This window comes from Bactrocera neohumeralis, chromosome 4, assembly GCF_024586455.1.
Source record: "Bactrocera neohumeralis isolate Rockhampton chromosome 4, APGP_CSIRO_Bneo_wtdbg2-racon-allhic-juicebox.fasta_v2, whole genome shotgun sequence".
Lineage (NCBI taxonomy): Eukaryota > Metazoa > Arthropoda > Insecta > Diptera > Tephritidae > Bactrocera > Bactrocera neohumeralis.
The window spans coordinates 12004869-12027792 of NC_065921.1; the positions used below are offsets into that span (position 1 = coordinate 12004869).

A 22924-nucleotide genomic window follows, 5' to 3' on the forward strand; every position below is an offset into this window, starting at 1 on the left:
TATAAATAGATATATACAATTTTCGGCGACCACTTTTTGCCATTTTTCCGCTAGAGGCATTATTCCATCAGTGTAAAGCTATAAGTGTAAATCGAAATTTCGAAATTTTCAGAACGGAAACGAGCGAACCAATGTTGTGTTACACGAACTGATATATCATCGCCTCCGTAAACTTCACAAATTTCAAATTTTCATTGGTGGCTCGCGTGGAATTCTTCCATTTTTTATGCAAAAATTTCAAAATATTGCGAATTTCTTCATTATTTTCACTAATTTTTGAACAGCTGTAACTTTTCTTCAACTTCCCCGAAATTAATTAAAAAAGGCGCGAAATTTCACCATTCCAACACTATGTGGTATGTCGCAATGCGATTGGTAGCACTGAAGATATTCGACTGCAATGACATCTATTGACAAAATACGAAAATACTTTTTCGACTACCCAATATTTATTAATGCGGATTTATTACAGTTATAAGCATAAAATCTCTGAATCTATTAAAAACCACTTACCACATTTTATATGGACACTTATCTGCAAATGAAAGCAAATATACATAATTAGAAATTCGAAAAATTTTAAAAGGTTTCTCAAAATTTCAATTTCTTGTAAATCGAAGAAGAAAATATTTTAGAAAGTAATGTTTTCATATTTAAATTTTAATTTCGAATATGTCCATACCATAAAGTAAACAAATGCATAATCATAAATAATCTACAAGAAATTTACATTACATGAGCAATACGAAATACATCCCTGCAAGCGCTATTTTCTAATATAGCAAACACAAAACTTTAAACAAAGTTTACTTTCCCAATATCGACAATATTTCAAATTATTACAAAATATTTATTTTCATTTCAGCATATAAACAAAATCATGAGAAAATATGAGGCTTATATGCCTAGCCGACAAACATACCCACAATTTTAAAAGCACAAGAACAAGTGGGTTAACGGTACTTGTGTCGCTCGCACAACTTTTCGAAAACATCGAACGAAGTTTAGGGAACAAGCATACAATATTGGAAAGAAGAAGAAAGAAGAAAGAAGAAAAAATGGGTATAGCCGCAGGATAATACATTTATATAAAGCATGTAACGCTCAAACACACACACACAAGCATAGATTTACACGCAAAAGCCTTGTTAAAACAAATTTGCGATTTTTGTTCAAGCTGGCGCACTGTGCTTTGCATATTCATACCGAATGTCTTCAATATGTTACAGTTAAGTAAATATTACTTGCGCAGATAAAAATATGAAATATGTGCTATACACATACATGTAGCCATGCATTAATACATATGAACATGTCTTTATGCGCCACGTCCACTCGCATGTGTAACCAATTGTGCATATCCTCAGGCACTTCCTGTTAGTATGTACATGTGTAACGCTTATTGTTACGCCGTTTCTTACAAGAACACTCATTTCTTACACATTTATTTTACTTGCTCCAATATTGCTTTTGTATTAGTGTTGGTGTTGTGCACTTATTTCCAACAGCTACTTGTATGACTTGCATGGAAAAGCCGTTGGGTATATAGTTAATACATATGTATGTTTGTGCATGTCTTTATATATATTTATATTAAGCATTACATTCTTGAAAGAAAAATAGAGTTGTATATTGAACCATCGTAAAATAAAATGTTATTACACTTCAATGAGGCAATCATAGTTAGGCTGGGCGCAAATCCTTTAAGGTTAAGAAGCGGTAAGTTTCGCATTTCTACTGTGTCAAAGCTCGCTCTGAGCACAAAGAGCTTGACCAGCTGGCCGACAGGGGTGTTGCTCGAAGATTCTACGAAAAGATTCGGCTACTAACAGAAGGTTTCAAGACGGGAGCATACCCTTGTAGAACCCCCAAAGGTGATCTAGTGACCGATGCCCAGAGCATACTAAAATTATGGAGGGAACACTCCTCCAACCTGCTGAATGGTAGTGAAAGCATAACACCAGGAGATGGTGAACTCGATTCCCCAAACAATGAGGATGAAGCGGGCGTTCCATTGCCCGACCTTGAAGAAGAACTAATAGCGATTACCCGTCTGAAGAACAACAAAGCAGCGGTGGCCGAAGGATTGCCGGCAGAGCTATTCAAATACTGAGAAAGAGCATGCATCACCTTCTTTGCAGAATACGAGCGAACGAAAGCATGGCCGATGATTGGTATTTAAGTGTGCTCTGCCCAATTCACAAAAAGGGAGACTCCACAATATGCTCGCAACTACCGTGGGATATGCCTATTGTGTGAAAGGTTAAAGCTCACCGTCAACAAACTGATTGGACCTTATCAGTGTGGCATTAGGCCACAAGTGTCCAGATATTCACGTTGAACAATAACAAAATCTCCGTCAGTATCGATACCAAATGAGGTTTCAGACAAGGCGACTCCCTATCGTGCACGACGAAATATCTCCTGTCATCAAACAAACAGTCGTCGCACTCGCCACTAGGCTCTCACATCACTGTTGACTGTCACAACTTCGAACACCAACAACAACGTTAGCCTCGAGATTCTGCGCAGAATAACTCTTGCCAACAGGTGCTTCTTCGAACTGAGTAGGAAATTGAGAAATGAAGTCGTCTTTCGACGAACACAGACCAAATTCTACAAGTCACTCATCATCCCCGTCCCACTATATGGTATTAAGGCATGGACGATGACAACATCTGATGAGTCGACGTTGCGAGTTTCCGAGAGAAAGGTTCTGCGTAAGATTTATGATCTTTTCGATGGAAAGATGAGCTGTACGAGTTATGCGATGACATTGACATAGTTCATGCAAATACTCCAGCTCTGAGAATATTCGACGCAGTACTCGCCGGGAAAAGCAGAGAAAGAAGAAGACCTCAACTTCGTTGTAAAGATAAACTTGGCTCGAACCGAGTAAGCGGTATCTATGCCAATAAAGAAGAAAAAGTCTGTTGGCTAAGTTCTTTAGAGATCGATTTAAAATTTTGCATGAGTAATTTAATCCCAATAAATATGTTTTCAGAACCACCGACATCGGATCTCTACAGCTTATAGCTGCCATGCAAACGGGCCGATCAAAATTAAGTTCTTATACGAAGACTTTTCTATATGACGAGATATCTTCACGAAATTCGGCACCGATTATTGCTAAAGAAAATGTTACAATCTCCGAACATATTGTTGAGATCAGAGCCCTTTAGTATATAGCTGCCATACAAACTGATCGATAATAATTAATTTTTTTAATTGAACACTTTTTTATTTGACAAATTATCTTCACAAAAATTGACAACGATTATTTTTTCAAAACAATGTCATAATCACAAAAAGAATTGTTCAGATCGAACCACTATGACATATATAGTACATAGCTGTTATACGAACTCGCATTTCAAAATCAAGTTCTTGAATGGCATTTTTTATGTGACAAAATAGTTGAGCTCTGAAGGAAAAATTTCCGATTGATGTGCTTGGAGGTCTGAAGGGTTTCTAAGGTATTCACATAACGAATTTGATTTTGAAAATGACTATAAACTATTGTAATTGTCAAAGATAAGGCAACAATCTTCGAATATTTTAAACAGAACGAACCACTTAAACTTATACCCGCCATTCTCACTGATTGTCCGATCAAAATCAGTATACAAAACTTGTTATACTCTTGAATACTATAAGAAACACACCTATAAAGGGTCTTATAGCCGAAGCAAGCCTTGTTTCTTGATTATTTTGAACAATTTTCGCAGTCTTATGATTAGTTATGTCTTATAGAAATTGTTACATTATTTAAATCTGTTGAGAGTTCTTCATTAAAAAATATACTTCGGTACTTTCAACCTAAGGATCTCGCCGCTTATTTTTAAAATTAAACTTTTAATTATGCAAATACGAAAAATAAATCTAAACCTATTTCCCGCTCAGCTGTATTTACTCAATCTGCTTGTGATGCGTGCTTTTAAAGCCTCAACTATGGCATATCGCTGCTGGCTTGTTTATTTATTTTGCAGCCGCTTGTGCCACAGCAGTTGCCTTAAGCCGTAATTGTTTGCTCTAAATGCCTTTCAAACAGCTCTTAATCCACTTAGACACACCTCTGCGCCGGACTGCTGCCATGGCTTGTGCAAGAAGGAATTAACGCGCAAATTCACTGTCAGTGCCAAGAGCGAACGAGTTGTGGGCTGAGTGTGTTTGATAGTGCTGCTGGGCAGATTTTAAGTGAGAGCGTTGTGTGAGGAATAATTTTGCGCCAAGAATTGTTTAAAATGTTTAGGAGCTTTATATTGTAAATCTTTTTTACACTTTAAGCGGATCAACTTTTATGGAACTCGTTGGTTTTTGTAGTGACACTTTTAGGGGCGACAGGGTGAATCTATGAGATTGATGTAAGCATAGTTATGTAAGGAAAAGTGTAATTTAATAATAATAAAATAATAAACTAAATTTGTAGTTTTGTTTTCTACCAACTTTTGGAGTGGAAAGTTAGTTGGAATCTCTCTAAATAGCTATATAAAGTACCTTCAAGTACATAAGGCTAGTTAGTTATATGTGGTCTAGCACGAGTTTTACCCGATTTTATTTATTCTAAGCACCAATGAACACCGTTATGAGAAAAATACTCTCTCTCCATTTTATTTAGACTAATCACATGTTCAGCGATATATGCGGTTAAAGTCGCCCTGAAGTTCGAAAATCTTTATATTGGACATATCAGACCTCAGATAAGTATCAATCCGATTCAAACCATTTTTGATAAACAGAGATACTATTATCAGGAAACGATTCTCTCTTAATTTCAACTTTATATCTAACACATTGATCGATATTTTCTGTAAAATCAGCTATAAGCACTGGGTCCACATATTCATTACCTAGGGGCTTTAACATTTTAGTTCGATTTACGCAAGTTTAAGATATGGTGACACAACTCAAATGCATTATTCGCACAAAGCTTTATCCTGATATAATAATTCTTTCTTGATTTGCATACTGGAAATTAAAGGAATCAAATGGAATTTAAAATGGTGTTATATGGGAGGTAGGCGTGGCTGTAGCTCGATTTCGCCCAATTTCAAACTGTAATATAAGAATATCCATAGAATGTCATATACCGAAATCGTGTGAAAGCAGTCGGGCGGGTCTCGAGATATGTGTTTTTATCTAATAGTTGGCGGCTTCCGTAAAGGCCTCTTATACCACCTCGAGAGTGAAATCAGAAATGACAGATTTTCGTGTCATTATATTAAATTTTTGCTATGGAAACCTCAAAATCGGACGGTGCAATGTGAAAATATTAAAATTTGAATAGTACGTCACTTTATGTTCAATAAATCTTATATGCATTTAAGGAGTACTAAGGAATTACACATTGTGCAACTTTTTCATCCTGCTTTTGGAGAAAATAGTTCGAGCCGCAGAACTAAATAAGAAGGAAATCTTCTATAAGAGTGTAAGCTCTGGCGTATGCCGATGATATTGATATCATCGGCCTCAAACCCGCGCCGTTAGTTCTGCTTTCTCCAGGCTGGACAAGGAAGCAAAACAAATGGGTCTGGCAGTGAACGAGAGCAAGACGAAATATCTCCTGTCATCAAACAAACAGTCGTCGCGCTCGCGACTTGGCACTCACGTCACTGTTGACAGTCATAACTTTGAAGTTGTAAATAATTTCGTCTATTTAGGAACCAGCATTTACACCACCAACAATGTCAGCCTTGAAATCCAACGCAGGATTGCTCTTGGCAACCGGTGCTACTTCGGACTGAGTAGGCAATTGAGAAGCAAAGTCCTCTCTCGACAAACAAAAACCAAACTCTATAAGTCACTCATAATTCCCGTCCTCTATCTTGGACGATGTCAACAACGGATGAGTCGACGTTGCGAGTTTTCGAGAGAAAAGTTCTGCGAAATATTTATGGTCCTTTGCGCGTTAGCCACGGCGAATACCGCATTCGATGGAACGATGAGCTGTACGAGATATACGACGACATCGACATAGTTCAGCGAATTAAAAGACAGCGGCTACGGATGGACGCTAGGTCATGTTGTCCGGATGGATTCGTTGGAAGGACCAAGTGGATAAGGAATATATCGCTTGGAATATCCAAATGGCTTAACGAAAAGAAGAAACGACTGGCGCGCTGTTGTTATATATTCTCACGGTAAATACGCCAATTAAGAAAAAGATAAATATAAAATTTAAGTATAAAATTTTTGTGATTTTAAATTGTATTTTGTAAGTGATTTAGTGAAAATATGTATATGTATATGAGAAAGCCTTAAAACTACATACTCGTCTATTTGGTTCAGCTAAGAAAGTAGCTACATACAAATCTTACGAATTCACAAATAATTTCAGCATTCCACGCACCTCTTCCGCTTAAAATCAACCCATACTCGTTCGTCATTGTCATTGACATTGTTGTCGTAACTGACGCTGCTGCTTTTTGTTTGTTATTTTCGTATTTTTTCAGCTTTTGATCGTCTGCCAGCATTATGTCACTTTTATTTACGTAGCTAAAAACCTCACACGCCCCCACGGGACACGGTGCTATGCCTTTCATTCAACATTTGTCATTCAATAGGTTTTATGGCATTCTGTTTTTGGATTTTCGCGCACATCAGCGCCTACAAGCGACAAGCGCCTGCGATTTTAGTTAATTCATTTTTTATTCTCCTTTCTCATACACCCCATTATCATAGCCGCTTTGTGCTCTAGCAGCTGTCTTTCCACTGTATGTCGCTTTCCTGTTTGGTTTTGTACACTTGCAACATGCTGCTACAGAGTATAATAGTTTTGTTCACCTAATGGTTTTATGCATCACCTAAAACTAATGGAAATAGATATGGGGTTATATATATACAAGTATTTATAAATGATCGAGATAATAAGACGAATTTAAATCCGGGTAACTGACTGTCTGTCCGTTCGTCCATCCGTCCGATCAAGCTGTAACTTGCGTAAATGATCTCGACGAAAGTTTGTACGTGGGTGCATTATTATAAAGAAAATTTACAGTTCGTAGATGGGCGTAATCGTACCACTGCCACGCCCACAAATCGCCATTCACCAAAAACATATAAAGTTCCATAGCTGAGCACCAAATTAAGATATAAATCTGTAATTTGGTATAGAGGATCGCAGTAGCAAAGGGCACCTGTAAGCAAACATTTTTGAAAAAGTGGGCGTGGCCACGCCCTCTAACAAGTTTAATGTAGATATCTCCTAAACCACTTAAGCTACATTAAATTTTACCAGCGAGATAGTATGAGAGAGCTTTATGGGAGCTGAAGTGAAAATCGGACGATGGGCGTGGAGGTTTACTTTTTGGTAAAATTCCATATCTCGGTATCTGAACAACCGATTTCGACTAACGCACGTGACATTCCTATGCCACCTTATGACCACAAATTGTACACATCCAACCAAAACTGTTCAAGCTCCCAAATACCGGAAATGTAAGTATCTATAGTTGACTTTTGACCGAAAACAACGGTTAAACAATGAGATATCAATACGAAGTTAAGAAATATCCTCTCGTGAAAATAGTGTCTCTGAGTATCAAAAATAGATCAATACTTCCCTGAGCTCCCCATGGTTGTATGTGCGGTCAGTATTACCCTGAACCCTCATATTTTCTTGAAGGAGTTTCTCGGACTTGGATGCTTGCAAATTGCAAGTGTAAAAATTGGTGCGTTACACACAAACTTAGCCCTGCCTTATTTGTTTATTATATTATTATTATTTGTCCTTTTTGTTTTTTTTTTTGTGCTACTTGATCTACTGCTCATTTTTAGCGCGCGTCATGCTGATTATGCAGGAACACGCTTCGTTTCCTTTTAATGTTGCCAATTACATCAAATTCCATTTCGCACTCGTTCGTCTGGTCTACGCAGCCCCCGCCTGCCTACCGCTGTCATCAAAACAACAAAAATAATGCATTATATTCGCGCTCAACGCGTTTTCTTATTAAGTCGGCTTGCCTCCGACTCCCCCACCCCTTATCTATCACTCAGCCACATTCATTGTGTCATCAGCTGTGCCATTCGTCCCATTTTCTTTTCAGCCAATTCACAATTCACTTTTCCCTGTCTACGAGTATGAGCACAATACCGTTGAATTTGTTGTTGCTGCTTTTGCTGCTTTAGTTGTTGACATTTTCGCCTACATAATGTTTATACATGTGTATGTTTGTTTGTTTGCAACGCATCTGTGGCGCGTAACGGTACGTGAAGGGCAACAGCTGCGCTCTATACATCGCCGAGTACATTTTGCTTGAAACCATTGCACGCAGCCGTGTTTTCGTGTTCGTGTTGTTGCCGCCAACAAAGCGAAGTGGTGCGTCAATGGTCCTTGACTCAACTCAACTCGACCACTTCACTTTCACTTCGTGCGCTTTACATTTGCTCACTTCACGTTCAGTCCTTGGTGGCCCCAATTCGCCCGTGGCGTCGACAGCTTCGCATCGTTTCGCTTGCATTTACAACGTGTACTAACGGCGACGGCCGAGTGTCGGTGCGTGCTGTGCTCTCTAACGGTGTTGCTTTTATTAGGCCACACAAGGTCAGCTTAACTGGTGCATAGTCACTTCTAATTTCAGCTCTTTTTTAAATTACTCGTAATTGGCGTTTTATAGTTAGCAGCTTTGCGCAAAAATTTCTATTAAAGTATTAACCGAGTGCAACACGACGAGTGAGAGAGAGCGAGAAAGAGAAAGTGTGTGCTTTGGAGAGTGCATGTAGTGCAGTGGAAATACCAATTGTAAAATTTAAAGTAGTAAAAACATAATACAGTAGTCGAAATTTAACAGGATTTTTGAAAAACACGGAGGAATCCAAATATACGAAATGATATTCCTAAATATGCTGGTTTGTTTGTTTTTATGCGTAAAAGAACCGAAGTGCCCTTTATGGTTGTTTTATTGGTACAACTTTTCAGACCCTATCCCATCTTGACTACTAAAACTACTCTTACAACTGTCTGATCTGCATAGAATTGGAAACATATGTAAGTCTCCACGCAGAATCCTTCAATAAATTCTAAAAACACCGTTACTTGTTTTGTACTTCTCGTTGTTCTTCTAGAAATAGATGCTTTTTGTTATCTGGGAATAGTTAACTGAAGGGCAAGTTAGGTTAGATTAGCCTTGTAGGTCAATCCTTAGCGATATCTACTTTCCCGATAGCAAAACTCTCTGTTTGAAATCACATGCAAAGATCTGAAAGTTGGGTGCCTTATGCCTAACTCCAGATAACATAGTTAACAGAAAAATCCTTATTTAAAGCACACATTGTGGTGAAACCTTTAGCCTTAGGAGAGAATTCGAGTCAAAAACTCACGGAGCTGTAGATTCATGCTTCATTTCGCGATATTGGCAACATTTGGAAGCATATTATTCTGCCAAGCAAGGCATAAGAAGAATAAGCTAGCTATTATCAAACAGAACATAATGGGACACCTGAACAAATGATATTTGCTTTTGATCTATGTCGAAGTGAGGTCCTCATTTGCAACTATACCTTCAAGTGGGAATTACACCAATAGAAGCACAAGTCCTTAAACCTTTGAACTTATGCTTATCGAACAATTAAATTTCACTTAGACTTTTTGGAAAAATAATAACAATTGTTTTTAAGAAGTCATTCGGTGACAAGTCAGGACTAGACGGTGGATGACTAATCGATGGATAATCGATGTTTTAAGCACTCAAGAATGCAGTTGCCACAGTCCATGTGTGGTAGCTTGCATTGTCGTGATGAAGAGTGATCCGTGGCTGTTGTTATTGTAACGGGTAGTACCTAGTTCCCGTCAGGATCGTAAGAGAGGTGAAGAGGACTCTTTGCACGCTGGACATATATTTGATAAGTCAGGATCTAGAAATTTAACCTGCTACAGTATCCAGATCGAAGCTGCGCAAGGGTCTCCCGTCGTCTGCAATGAGTGGAGATTTGATCCGTCTTCGGCGGTTGGTTATGGCAATATCACTTTCCGCTCAGCATCAATGATTTCCGGAACAACAACTGGTTTTGAACGACCTTCACGAAATTCGTCATGGAGCGATCTACGACCTCGATTGAATACAAACTTGATAAACCGAAAACTGAATTAAGTTCATCGATGGCCTCTTGCTGAGTTAATCCACGTCGAAAGTTGTGAAAAATAAGCGCGCGAAAACGGTTGCAAATTAGTTCCATTTTTGGCCGAGCTAAATATTTTTAGTTACTATAAAGAACAAAAACTCCGCTCGCATGTCAAAATGTTCTGGCCTTACGTTGCCAATATAAAATGCTACTTAACGAAGTTTAATTTTTTGGCTTCGGTTGCTCAACGGTTTTCGAAAAAAATTCAAAAGTGAGTAAGCAGCAACCCAAATGTCAATCAAAATCTATGTGTGTTTGAAAGAAATATTGGAAGGCCTTCACTACCTAACCTCTTCACTAACTTGATCTGATTTTACTGATATAATGATTTCATTGGGAAAAGCGCGAAGAAAACTTCTTACTTACTTTTTCGCTCATTAAGCCAGATTAAATTTTAGTTGCCTAAATGCATTTATTTTATTCGCATTTTTAATAATATAAAAGCTTTTGTATACATATTGATCAAAAATCTCATACAATTTTAACAGAACTTAAATAAAAAAAACTTTAATGACTTTATACTGCATACTTTACATCCATTCATTGCAAGAAGACATGAAAAATATTTTAGTATTAGTGCCAGCTGGCAAAAGTGTATCTATCATATTCGTTTAAGTTTTCATTATTGACTTTTTTCAAGCCAACACGGTTGTTGACACCAGACACTCATTGAACCCAAAGTCAATGGAACTACTTGAACTTTTATGTTGGGCGGCAAGCCAAGAAGACTCAATGTGACACAAAACACGCGAATTCAATTTGAGCACACAAAGATAAACAAATATAAAGATAGATAATACATACTTTATATACGAACAAGTGTGGTTTAGCTATGGACTAAGCAATGGCGTAGACTGTGTGGCTTTAAAATAATTGAGAATCAGGAAGTTGTGAAAAATTTCAAATGGAAATTATGCAACTGATGAAATTTTTTTGAACTGGAACATTAAAGAAATTTTCTATGAATTTTTCAGATGTTTTTGTAGTTTCTTTATAACACTGAAATCAATTTATAATCTCAAAACGTTAAACGGACCTCACTTTGTCTATACGATACCAAAGCGCTCATATTTAATTTAACTCTTTTCGAATCCGAATTCGAGATCTTTAAGCTGGTAATCTGATTAAACTTACCCTCTTCTCAACATTTCAATCAATAAAGGCATTTATATCCTCCGAAAAAATATTGGATAGAGAAAAAGAGTACGGAAATAAAGGTCTAGTATTTCGCCAATATCTTTACTACTTAAATAAAATCTTACTATATATGTATAGTATATAGATGAAACGAGTGTAAAGAACATTATTCATGAGCAACACCTTCATATTTCAGCTTTAATTATCTTTGATCGGCTCGCAAATAATTGCATGAACTTTATCACTTTCCACTTGCCTGCGAAATCGTTGCTTATATTTACCGCCTTCGATTTGACATTTTGACGTCATCTTAACGCCACTTTCCGTCACATTGCTGCCACGCAGCTGTCAAATATAATATTCGGAAATTTATATAAGGCAGTTGGCGTGTGCAAGTGCTTAACTACTCTTTCCGGTGCGGCTGAGCAAATTTGTCTTAAGGTGAGAGACAATGGCACGCACTTTACCATTTTTGTGGATGGATTTGTGTAAATTTCTGTTTTTTTTCCTAATAAGTTTTTAAGTAACCTGCGGGGTTCAACGACTTTTGCATAAAGCAAGGAGGCAGTCATGTTAGCGTGTGCCAACTGACGTCAAATCGAAAATTACTTTATTTCCTGAGTGATTACTCTTGGTTTATTTGACCAAAATGATTTTGCTGAAAGCCGAAAAAATGTTATGCAAGCAATTTAATGATTTTGTAGTATGAAGGTAATCGATCAAGTCGTACACTTTGAGATATGTGAAAGAAAATGTATAAAATATTAGTTGTGACTTAAATTACTTTTGATTGATTTTCTTTATACAATATTGATATTATTATACTTTAACAACATCTATAGTATTTCAAATGCTGTCAAACTTTCATTAGACAACAAATTATTTTGACTTGTCCCGAAAACTAAAATAAAGTAAGTGATCTAGACATTTCTACAGCTAATTTTTACAAACCTCTCGAAGCACACAACCCTGGAGCTCCGAACAAGTCAGATACCCAAGCTCAAATCTAAACTCAATTCCAAGCCAATTTCTCTTTGCAACTCTAGGTAACTTACTCCCCAAGCCCTTGCCGTTCCCTGGACTACATTGTGGCGTATAAAGTTCCTGTACACTCGCTTTTAAATACTGATCTTTTCTTGAACTGCGACTTTATAGCCGCCTTCTCCTATATGGCATCCAAATGCTGATCAAGGTAGCTGTTAGTTATATATATTTTCCTTAAATACATGTTCTTGTACTTCATGATGCCATAAATACCAGTATCATAATTTCCCATTATTATAGCGCTCATAAATATAGAAACTCGCCCGCCCGCCCATAAATCTTACAATATTCATAGATGTATACATATATGCATATGTATGTCCTCATTTGGGTTAAATACAAATAAAAGCAAAAATAATATCCTTTTGCATTTATTTATGCATTTCGAGCATGTCGAAAATCAGATTCGCCTATCAACAGAAACTCAAAATGACATTAAGTGGTTGTTGGTCGCACCGCGAAGGCGCAAGGCTTATAAACTCAAACCGCAAGCAACAAGCGGCTAGAAGGCAGGATGGCACTTCAAAACGTATGTATATGCATATATATATTTACTATATACATATATATTTATGTATGGTTGTAGGCGGATATGCTTTTGTAGTTTCACATACAAATAATTTGGTCTATGTGTGTTATGCTGTCTTATATCATTTACGTTATATACGTTGTGTGGCGCAGGGAGAGCGTTTTACAGCAACTAAAGCAAAAATAACAAAGTCGAACAATAAACAATAATAAAAGCGGGAAATAAACGACGCGGAAACCCACATAGTAAATGCTATTTAAGATACCAGAATCTTAGCAGTGCTGTGGCTTAAGTTCTGTTATGGAGGGGTAGGTTAAGTTAAGTTATGAAAACTTGATGCATTTGAAAAGAGTTATAATGATATTCCAACGCCGGTATATGTATATGTGTCTTCTTGGGAGGAGTAGACAGATTTTAGCAGTTTATAAGAAATATTGTAAATTGCTAGGAAGCTTCCACTTCTATCAACAGTAGCTAACACGAAAAATATTCCGAACAAAAAACCGTTTCGTTTATATTTAAATAAACAGTTTGTATGGACATTATATGTTATAGTCATTCGATCTAAAGAATTTAATAATCCAGGTGCAATGAAAATATCTATTTAAATAAAAAGGTCTTCCCAACAAAGATTTCGATTTTATTTTGTATGAAAGCTATGTCCTATATTGCTTCGATATCTGCAGTTCCGGCAAACAAGCAGGTTTCCGAAGCGAAACCGACCTGCGCGAAATTTCAGATCGACATTTCAATAGCTCTTTCTGTCAGGTGAGAGATTGAGCGTCTAGTGGAAAAAATTGAACCCGTGATAGTGAGACAAAGAAGTGCCCGTAGTGTCGAGAATACTGCTTCCACTAGCGCATAAATTGAGAGAGACCCAAATCAGTCTCTCACAAGTCGTTTTCAAGCGTTGGGCATCTCTGTGACGTCGTTGTGGCGAATTCCGCAAAAAGATCTTGGCCAACATCCTTGCAAGACCAAACTGACGCAAGAACTGAAGCCGCTTGACCACCAGAATCGTCGTATGTTCGTGAATTGTGCAGAGCAAAAACTTGAAAATGATCCGGATTTTCATCGAAAAATCATTTTCAGCGATGAGGCTCATTTCTGGCTGAATGCATTTTCATCATTGAGCAAAATGTGCATTACTGCTCATTAAGCAATCCACACGTACTCCATGAGTCACTATTGCATCCCGAAAATATTACGGTCTGGTGCGGTTTATGGGCCAGCGGCGTCATTGTGCCGTACATCTTCCGTGATGATCAAGATCGGCACGTTACTGTGTATGGGAATCGCTGCGCCTTAATGATTACCGAATAGTTTTGGCCCGAATTGGATGAAATAGACTTAGACAATAGGAGCCAGCGACGATTGATCAGTTTCATATCAATATCGAATGTGAAATTGCAGCAGTATCGGATCAGATTTATGCTTGAAAACCGTCGAAAAGTTGTTCAATCTCTAGAGCTTGATATTTCAAACCGTTTTTGTTTTATTTAAGAAAAGCCTTCCTATTGAAAACCCCGTTGGAAGGTCTCTTTCGTTTCCTTCAAGATGCAACAAACATGGTGGTAAACTTAATATAACTTGTTCAGGGTATAAAAAGTTGTAGATGACTGATTATTCAAGTGTTTAACCATGAATGTGGAATAAGATGAAATAATATTATCAAATATAAAGTTTCGAATGGTATGGAGTAGAATCAAAAGAGCCTTAGCTGATTTCGAGCCGGACTTGGTATATTTTCTTCCCTTCCACATAAAACCTACTTACAAATACACAACGGTAGGAAATTTTTGTTGATATGAGTCAAACTATAGCTAAAATTTACAATACTATTACTACAAGTTCCGTAGACAGTTCAATGAACAAATAAATCCTTTATCGCGCTCTTAACCTCCACAACCCTCTCACATATTCTTAGCACCACACCCATGACTTCATATTTGTATTATGCACTGAACACGTGCGGCAATTCAAAAGGAACTCTTATAGAGAATGCGTGAGCTCTCATCCATATATACGCCTTTACCGCTACGCTTAAATTGTTGGTAATTTTATAGTGTTTGTGTGGTAGTGGTGGAATGAGCACAACCAACTGAAAACCATGAAGTGGTAATGGCATTAAATTTTATGCCTATTACAATACTTCACTATGGTTAACAGTGATATAACTGCGATAGTGCACACATCCACACACGCACACACATTCAATGGAGAGACAATAAAAGGGGAAAAGACGTACTTAAACTTCAATTACAAGCATAAGTGAAGCGAGTGCCCCGCATGCATAGATATGGAAGAGAGTAGTAACACATTTTCACGCCACACACTTAAGCAGGCGCATTACGGTGCACAGGTACTTAAACAACCACAAGTAGCCGTGTAAGCTTAACGAGCAGCAGAGAGTCATATGCACAGCACTTTACTTATGCGCTCCCCCTGTACTTACATCATTATACATAAACTTATGTACAAATTTACTTCTTGGCCACAGCTGGCGAAGAAAATTTGAGTGCTCTCGCTTTGTGGAAGGTTCACATCTGCGTGCGACAAAGCCCACATACACATTGTCGTCGGAGGGAACATTTTACTACCGCCCTTTGCATCTATATATATATATATATATGTATATCTACTCAGTTTGTTTGCCATTACCCTGCTATTTCCGCAACACTCATATGTATATCCTTTGCGGAAATATGAGCTTATTGTCACACGCTCACACTCACAACCGCACAAGTGCGTTAAAGAAATGAGCACCCCAACGAGTGTCAGCGATTTTTGATAAATACGGCTTATGTCAACACCACAACTAGCGTTTCCCGAATCTTCAGCAATTTAAGCAATATACCCACACTCGGTTTAGCTTTACAAATAAGCTTCAGCTTCGCTGGTTAAAGATGGTGTCTGTCATTGCAAGTGTTTGGCTAACAAGTGTCATCTGGGTTTCAACTGCATTTAGATGGCTTATTTATGTGGGTGTGTGAAGTGGGTTTGTTTACGCGCCTATATTTAGGCAACATAACTTTGAAGTATAAATAAACGCATATGGGAGGTCTGAAGGTATGTTGTTGTTTCCACTTTATCTTCTTCCATACAGCTTCTGCAAATAGCATCTGGTAAGACTCCCAACCTTACAGCATGAACGCCAATAGGACAAAGGCCTGTTAGAAGCACACAACTAGGGAGATCCTGGCTGAGGGCAAAGAGATCACTAGATCACCTGAGATCGATCTTGTACCAAAGGGCTTCTATGACAGCGCATGTACCGATGTTGGCCCAGCGCTGGCCAAGCTTCCGCGAAACCCTGCTATCTATTCGTAGAACACAATAGGATACGGGATCACCGACCCGCTGTCATTCTAGTGGTAGTGGTTCTAGAGTGCCGTTCCTTGCTATCACAAAGACACTCAATGCTAGTGATAGCGAAGTTAGGTACACCTTGACCAGTCCTGAACGCACCGTAAATGAGTTCAAGGCTAGTATCGCCGTTCTGCTAGTAAGTATCTGAGTAAATGGTTATTTCTCTGATGATAGAGGGCTCCTGACAGTAACCTTCCCCCGAAGCTTTGGCCCATCCGTAAAGAAGCTCACTGCCCCATCCAACGACTTCTTCCCACCCACAGATTTTTCGTCGGTACGTGGACAGATAAAGAGCCGCCAGAGTTCGGTTTGGTGACTCCATGATCAAAGTGATCCGGTATGAAGTCAAAGTGTGTGAGGATATCCGAGTATTCAGATACGTGTTCTTTTAAGAACCAAGATTATCTGAGTCTGATAGCCATTTTCGCAGCCATACACCTTCAGACAATGACTACAGACAATATGTGTATGCTAGATGGCATTAAGTGTCATGGTTGGAGTATACCTTAGTGCACCTGTCATGGTTGGAGTGTACCTTAGTGCACCTGATATGCTGATGAGTGCCGCCTGTTGAACGCTTTCGAGTTTCTTTGAAAGTGTGGTCTTTAATAGAACTCTCCTTCACATAAAGACTCCATAGAACATAAGGGATTGACTATGGTATCGTAAAGACAGTGTTATGTGACTATTACTTTAATATGAAGAAAGAATCAGCCAAAAGTCATCAACTTTATGATTTTGTAACTGATTTTAGAAATGTTTAACTTTAAACTATGATTTTATTTTTTATACATATTTCAACATTTAATTTACAGCATAAAATCAATACGGAGTTTGCTCATTTTACTAAATCTTTCTATCATTTATTCTGGTTCCATTGCAATTTCGTAGTTCATGTTGAGGAGTGCTAAGCCGCTCAATCTTTTCTGGAGCATCGTTGTTCTGAGCCAAGTCTTGATTCGACGCAAAGAAGAAAAGGATCGTTCAGCGCTAGTATTTATGGCTAAGGCAAAAAGCAGTTGTGTTCTCGTAGTCATTTTCATTTTCCATGGTTGTTGAAATAGCGCTACTTCTGCTTTGAACTTCGTCTTTTACAGTTCTTTGTTATAGAGCAAAATTTTCCCAAAACGTCTAATTAGGCATTCAATGAGTACAGTTAAATCCTTTTTTTCCAAATTTAGGTTAAATTATATTAACAGCTGACTCAAATTGAAACTTTCAAGAATTTCATCGGTAAACCGCGTTTTTAAATCTTGCATGCAGAAACCCTGTAAAACTCTTCAAAGCTTTGAGATGGGTGATTGTTTCGATGACTCAACCGATTATTCAGATTTTTTAAATTTCACATTAAAAATCGCTGGCTCAGAATGATACGTAGAATATTTCCCGCATACGCGACTGTATAGTAAAAAAATCGACCCGCTCTAATGCATATGTATGTATGTGCATGCATTTAATGAAATTTAATATTTCATATTCAATTCACTTGCTGACCTTGACATTAACGTCAATAATAATACCACGAAGCCATATTTACAGGCCTCAACTTAGCAACTCATGTATATATGTATGTACACATGCATGCACACACCCATATGTGTGCTAAGTGCTAACTAAATATTACTCATACGCCCGGTTGAACAATGCAGGCACAACGTACAGGTATTGTGCAGGCTTAGGTGCAAACAAATGCAATTTATGTGCAGCAAGGCGAACAAAAGCGAATATATATGCACTAACTACGTATATATTGTATATACACGTGCTATATATGTACATAAACTATGTGCAGTATGACATAGTACCATATTCTCTATGCAGCTTGTATTTAATATTTTCTTCAAGTATAGCCAGAGCTGCGGCAACGCTGCTAGTGACACTGCACCAATACACAAATTAATTATTTACATTGTACGAAGGAGCAATGCGGAAAATTTAAAGAAAACTAGCTGCTGCCATGAAAACTTTATGTACTAAAAGGTTCAAGTTCAAAGTTATTTAACTTACTTCATAAAGAAATATGAAGTTGGGTGTTGCGCTGCGTTGTTAGCTACTAGCTGCTTCCTTGTCTTTAGGCGACACCAGTTCGGTGTCAGGTTGCGACAGCGGTAACTTGAAAATAATTAATAGAGTACAGGTAATGGAAAATAAATGCATATGAAGTGGTTTGCCAGCGAAATTACGCTGCCGTAATGGAGAAGTGTTTAAGTTGTGGTTCTTAAAGTTCGATTTCGATTAAGTTTCACCGTTAAATATTTCTATATTGTACTACTAATCCCTTGGTTTTTGAGATAACAATCTTAAATTTTGCTCACGTCCATTTCCTTGCAAGAAGTTGCTGTTTTGTACACACCACCGATCAAACTCAACTCCTTATATGAGTAACTTTTTTATTTATTGAAAACTTAACAAGATTTGGCATGGATTATTGTCAAAGCAAATGGTATATTCTCCGAAGAAATAGCTTATATCGAATTACTAAAGTATCCAGCTGCCATATAAACTGCCTGATCAAACGCAAATTTTTTTATAGAAAACTTTTTTATTTAAAAAATTATCTACACGAAATTTGGAATAGATTATACGTATTATCTTAGAGAACGCTAAAATAGCAGAACCGATAGATCAAAACTGATCGAAGTCAGGAAAGAAAAAGATCGTGAAAGCTTAATATAAACTTCCAAAATGTAAGCTTTTGATGACATCCGAAGTTCTTATGTCTAAACAAAAAAATCACATCTTTCAACGCAAGTTTTTTGAAGGCTCATGCAAAGCTTTTACAATGTAAGCTTTTGAAAATATAACTACTACGGTAAATCTGTGAAAGTACTTATACCATGGAAAACCTTTTAAAAATTTGTAAGTGCTTAATCCCAGAAACTTTACTCCAAACTTTCCTGAAAGCTCAATGTAAGCTTTCAAAGTGTGAGCGTATGATGACCTCCGAAGGAACTTAAATTAAGAAAAGTAACTCATATATTTCAACGCAAGCTTTTATAAAAGCTTAATGTAAACTTTAAAAGTTTAAGCTTATGATAACCTGCAAAAAGACTTATGTCAGGAATAGTATATCATATATTTCAACGCAAGCTTTTGGGAAAGCTCAGCGTAAGCTTTTTAAATGAAAACTTGTGATAACCTGCGTATGTACTTAAGTCAAGGAAATAATTTCATATATATCACCGTAAGCTGTTTTTAAAGCTCATTCAAAGCTTACAATATAAGTATAATACGGCTAAAACACAAAAGTACTTATACTAACAAAAGCTTTCACGAATTTGTAAGTGTTTAATCGTAGAAACGCACAAGCTTCCGCGAAAGCTCATTGTGGACTTTTAAAGTATAAGCTTATTTTGACCTCCGAAGTTACTTATGTCAAAACAAAAATTTCACATATTTCACCGCTATCTTTTATGAAAGCTCATTCAAAATTTTATTGCGTTTCAAATATTAATGAAAATTATATTAACTGACTGTCTTTAAAGGAACAATATGGTAAAGGAAAATTTTCTGTTGTCGTTAAATCAGATCTGTATAGAATAAGCAATGACTTCAGACATCATACCAACATTTTCTTTCAAAGCTTTTCGAAGTTGCGGAAGAACTAAAAGCCAACAGGGATTTAAAATGTATTATCATTCATCATGCTTAGAAATTCTGATGCTATCGAAATTTTTGCAAGAAACACAACATTTTTTTCATTATGTAGAAAATATTGTCTTCATCTCTTAAATTCTGTGAGACTTTCTCCTGTGCATTTAGCTTAGATGAACCAAAGATATTGAAGAACTTAAGAACTCAGCATATGAAATAACTCAATTTCATACCGAAAACCTACTATAGAAAGCTTTGTGGGAGTTAGAAATTATAAATATTCTTAAATCTAATATAACTTTAACTATAATAAAGTAGACTATATAGTATATCTGATGTGTTTGAGAATTTTTTTTTTTTCGAAACAAATCGCATATGAACCTGTTAACTCATAGATTAGTTACCCTACCTTACACAGTTTCCATACAAGCATGTTAATACTCGTACATATTTTCCTGAGGACAGGTATAATCAGCACCAGCTTACATACTCGCACTTCTAATTCATATAACGAAACGCACGCGCTGACATTGCATTGTCAGAAACGTGCGGATAATTTTTCACTTATAACTTCGACTTCATAAAGCATTCATAAGCACGCATAGGAGTGGGTAGAAGAAGCGCACTACTTAATTGAATTGATATTGTGGCTTAGCGACGTTGAACATACATACATACATATGTGCTGTGGTCTATAGAATTACGTGGCATATAAAATTAAAATGAAAATCATAAAATATTTTTAACCAAAAGCTGTATGTGGCAACTGCGGTGTATTGGAGATACGATTGGACATGTGACATTTTGCCGGCAACTGACAGTTATAAAAAAATAATTGCAGTTATTTATATTAAATATAGACACATGTATATTAAATGACACAATTACTTAGTGCTCCTTAGTATATGGCTGAGTGACACATTTCATAGCGGGAAAAAACTTAAAAGATTAAAATTGCAAGAAGAGCGAAATGGACACAGCTATTACCTTTCTCACAGTTTTCGCATTTCCTATTCGCATGCAATCAAATACATTGCAGCGCACGAAGTCTAAAGGAACATTTAGAATTTACGTCAACATCAGCGGCAGCCATCAGTCGCCAGCGCCAGCGCCAGGAGCAGCAGCAGGAGCACGTAGCGTTGTACGAACAAGAAATATTAGATTTACTACACACAATCTAGGCGAGCAGCTGGCACCACTACATACAGATACAGACATATGTATATGTGTATGTATGGCTGCAACACGGCAGCTCGCTTAGATAAGGTTTTCGCTCACTTTGCAGATGGCAGCCGGCAGCTGCGTTGTAGCAAAGTGGTCATAAAACTCTGACGCAAGTCGTAAAAAACTTTATGAATTTTGCAAATAATATTGCTAAAGTTGTACTCTATTTCATGCAAAAAAGGACAGAATAAAAATACGTAAGACGTTTAAGGTTTGCCATTGCTGCAGGTCTCTATGACTTACATTCATTACAGAAATTATGATTATTTGTCTTAGCAGCAGTTTATTGCAGGTTTTTGCTTTTGCAATGTCTCTGATTAAGTTGCAGTAAAAATCTATTTTCCTTCTTCGTGCTGTCGCTACTCGTATCTCACATAGTCGCAGCAGCTGTTTATTGGCAATAAAGTTGCTTTTCTTAGAATAGAATGGAATTTCTTGTAACTAAACTTTATTAATTAAGGTCACTAAGCTATGATAAGGAAGCCAACACTTAAAGCTATAAATTCTCAAGCAACAGAGATATGATTGATTAGTGGAAAACTACTTAAATCCCAAATCAACTGCAAGTTTTTTGAAAGCCTTCCAAATTTCAATGCATGTTTGTGTGAAAGCTCACTTAAAGCTTTTGCAGATATTTATATAATGCAATATAATGATAAGCTCAATGTAAATTTTCAAAATGTAAGCTTTTAATGCCCCGCGAAAGTACTTATATCAGGAAAAGTATCTCATATATTTCAATGTGAGCTTTTGTAAAAGCTCAATGTTAGCTTTCAAAGTGTAAGCTTAAGCTTGACCTCCGAATGCACTTAAGTCAAGGAACAAATTTCATATATTTCACATAAGCTGTTGTGAAAGCGCATCCAAAGCTTACAATGTGAGTCAATCATAGTACACTACGGCTAAAATACGAAAGTACTTATACTACAAATAGCTTTTATGAATTTGTAAGTGCTTAATCGTAGAATTTTTCGCAAGAAATTTTCAAACAAGCCTTTAAAAATGTCATTTACAATGCCTTTCAATATCTCCTTTATATTCGCGTCCATTAGCTTTGTGAAAACAACAACTCTTCTGAGATCACTGATCTTTGGTGAAGACAATGACGTTTAGCAAGTACAACAACCTTTCTAGGGGTAAGGTCCATGAACCCAAAAACCATTCCCTGATCTTTGTTGGGGTCTATGACTATTTATTTATCATTAGCAAGGACAATACTTCCGAAGTCAAAGGTCTCTGGAGAAGTCATTGAACCTTTAGTATATCTTTAGCGAGGTCAGCAACCATTATTGTGCCTAAGGTTTTTGCCTTCGCTATTGGTCATTGAAGATTGCGGTAAATCTTTTGACCTTTTTCATAATTCAGTTTTCAATTAACCCGATAATTTGGTTTGGTTGTTTCGAGGTCGAAAGTTAGGTTAGTGAGACCAGTTAATTTAATAATTTGACTCAATACTGTCGAAAACTGAGATTAAGAACTCAATAAAGGACGTGGTAGAAAAACTTGAAGGTTACAGTTTGAAAATAGGAAAGAGAATCACTATAACAGTGAGGTGAGATATTTTATCTATCAATGCCATCGAGGTTAGCAAAAAGCAATTTTCTCTTTTCGCATTCTTCCTGAACTCACATATTCATATGATCGACTTTACGCATCACATAGATCAGGAGAAGGTCAACCATAAGATCAGAAGTCATTATATTAGGGATATGTGGTTTAGATCGAGGTCTAGGCCAATCTATTTCATGGTAAAGAAAACATATCCACTTGATTTCATTAAAATTTCACACGTTTTGATTAAAATCACTCTTTCCGGTACCCTGATGTTATTTTCGATAAAAAAGTCAACCAGAGACACTGAGATCCACAAATTCGCCATCAATTTTAACTTGTAATGTATGATGTATG

The 22924-nt window shown here is 37.0% G+C and overlaps 1 protein-coding gene across 1 annotated transcript in view; it reads right to left on the reverse strand.

Moving 5' to 3' along the window:
- The window catches only part of LOC126754955 (uncharacterized), a 209711-nt gene that overhangs the window by 113693 nt on the left and 73094 nt on the right, over positions 1 to 22924 (reverse strand). The window contains exon 3 of the mRNA XM_050467187.1: positions 514 to 535. The gene's annotated coding sequence lies outside the window, so the exon portion shown is untranslated. The remainder of the gene's footprint in view (positions 1 to 513; positions 536 to 22924) is intronic.